This window comes from Perca flavescens, chromosome 9, assembly GCF_004354835.1.
Source record: "Perca flavescens isolate YP-PL-M2 chromosome 9, PFLA_1.0, whole genome shotgun sequence".
Classification (NCBI taxonomy): Eukaryota; Metazoa; Chordata; class Actinopteri; order Perciformes; family Percidae; genus Perca; species Perca flavescens.
In genome coordinates this window covers 7152475-7154403 of record NC_041339.1, presented here as the reverse complement: position 1 = coordinate 7154403, position 1929 = coordinate 7152475, and the positions used below count along the sequence as shown (strand labels likewise).

At 40.4% G+C, this 1929-nt stretch overlaps 1 long non-coding RNA gene across 1 annotated transcript; it reads right to left on the bottom strand.

Moving 5' to 3' along the window:
• Window positions 1–551: 551 nt before the first annotated feature.
• On the bottom strand, window positions 552–1074 carry LOC114561024 (uncharacterized). Its single transcript, XR_003693293.1, has 2 exons — window positions 1032–1074; window positions 552–813 (listed from the first exon to the last, which is right to left on the bottom strand). It is a non-coding gene; the product is annotated as an uncharacterized LOC114561024 (long non-coding RNA).
• Between the last annotated feature and the right edge of the window lie 855 nt (window positions 1075–1929).

Sequence of the window (1929 nt, the reverse complement as noted above, 5' to 3'; positions counted from 1 at the left end):
TGGGATTTGTTGGTCCATTCTTATATACTGTCTATGCTTACAACAGTTGCATCCTCCGATATTTTTAAAAGGAGGCCGATTTGTGGACCGCATTTGAAAGTGCCTTCGAAATTTAATTCAATGTGACAGCCTTGGTCGTGCCGGTGTGACTCCAACTGTCTAAGCCTCTGAAGGCTGCAGCCCCTGAATTGGGACATAGCTCCCGCCTTGTCGCCTTCAGTTCACTTCCTGGTCTTGGTCTGCCTTCTCGCCATGTTTGATTATTGCTCCTCCCCTAATGTGCTGCACCTGTGTCCAACTGTCTCCACCTGCCCCTTTTCTCAGTCCTGTGCCAGGTCGTCTTGTACCGCCCGTGTCAGTGTTCCAGCTAGTTTTCCCCGTGTGCTTCTAGTGAGTTTTTCCTACATGTCTGCCTTTTTTGGCACTTTCACCTGTGATTTTTGATAAGTTTGTGAATGAGGTTTGATAAGTTTGGACTTAGAGAACGAGTCGTGCATTTGTTAGTCCATTACCCTGTGTGAGCTTTCTGTCATTCACTAACACCATGTATGTAAGTTACGTAACACTTTATTGTAACCCAAACCACAATCTTTTTCCTAAACATAGCAAAGTAGTTTTGAAGGAACTGTAAGGCGATGGGAATGGTTCAGGTGGAGTGAGGGTGTGGTGAGCAAACAAACAGTCTCAGTCAGAAGACATCAGGTGATATGGACTGATGAATGTGAAGCAGGGAGAAGGCAGGGCTTGATGCAGCACCAGTGGTATTTTATTATATAATTCAGGGTGAATTGGATTCGTTGCATTGTCTGTGTGCTGCAGAATGGGATAACAAAAACGTAATACGATTAGTTAACACATACTTCAAACAAACAAAAATTCCCAGGCTTTTCAGATAATACAACAAACAGTATATCCACATTGCTTATGGCACATGTCTGGCAAACAAAGGAATTCAGTCAGCAGTGCACATGTTAGCATAGCAAAGTGACAGTAACTTACGGCATAAACAGTCAAAATGATAAGTGACTCACGTTAACTCATGAAGACTCACACAGGATGCATTGGAGTGCTGGCAGAGAATGCAAAGAACAAATCAAATCACAATCAATTTATAGGCAACAGGTGAGGTGGGCGTGGTCAGGTGGCAGATAGCAAAGGTATCCTTGAAAGAGTGAAATGGAGTGAAAAGGGAATGTAATGGCAAGAGTCTTTTCAAGTTTTAATGGCTAAACAGGTTCTGCACTGCCTTATGATACACAAAAAGAGTTTTTCTTATGGAAATAAATTTAATGAAGCCAGGATATATACATCTTCTATGTCACATAGGCTTTTTTTGACTGATTATGCTGCTTTGTGAAGCTCTCAGTATATAGTTTAATCAGGACACTAACTTCCCTCACCTGAGTCATCTTCTGATCCCGGCAACCATGCCACTTTTAGTTTTTCTGGGTCAAAATTTAAAATGAAAACCTTTTTTCAACATTTAGGTTGTCTTTTTCGACAAGCTTTTCCTGACGTTTTTGTCACTTTCCCTGATGTTCGGTCACTTTTTCTGACATTTTTTTTATTAATTTCTTTATGTTTTTGTCGCTTTTGAAGCTTTTTGTTTAGACATTAATGTCAATTTTTTAACGTTCTTTTACCATTTGTTTTTTCAAATGCTGAAAAATTGAAATAAAACACCCAAATTCAATGAAAATAGTGAAATGATCATTTATTATACTTGTGAAAAGTATGGAACCACCCCCGGCACCAGCTGTTCTGGTGCTGTTAAAAAACCTTGTCGATGCAACACAATCAGTGAAACTGCACTTCCCATTCGCTGTTTTTCTCAAGTGTAGATATGGGTGTTTAAGGGGCTTTCTACACCCATTAACTGGAAGAGTGGAAATAAGGCTTGTGCATCTACCCCTGGCTCCACAATGATAG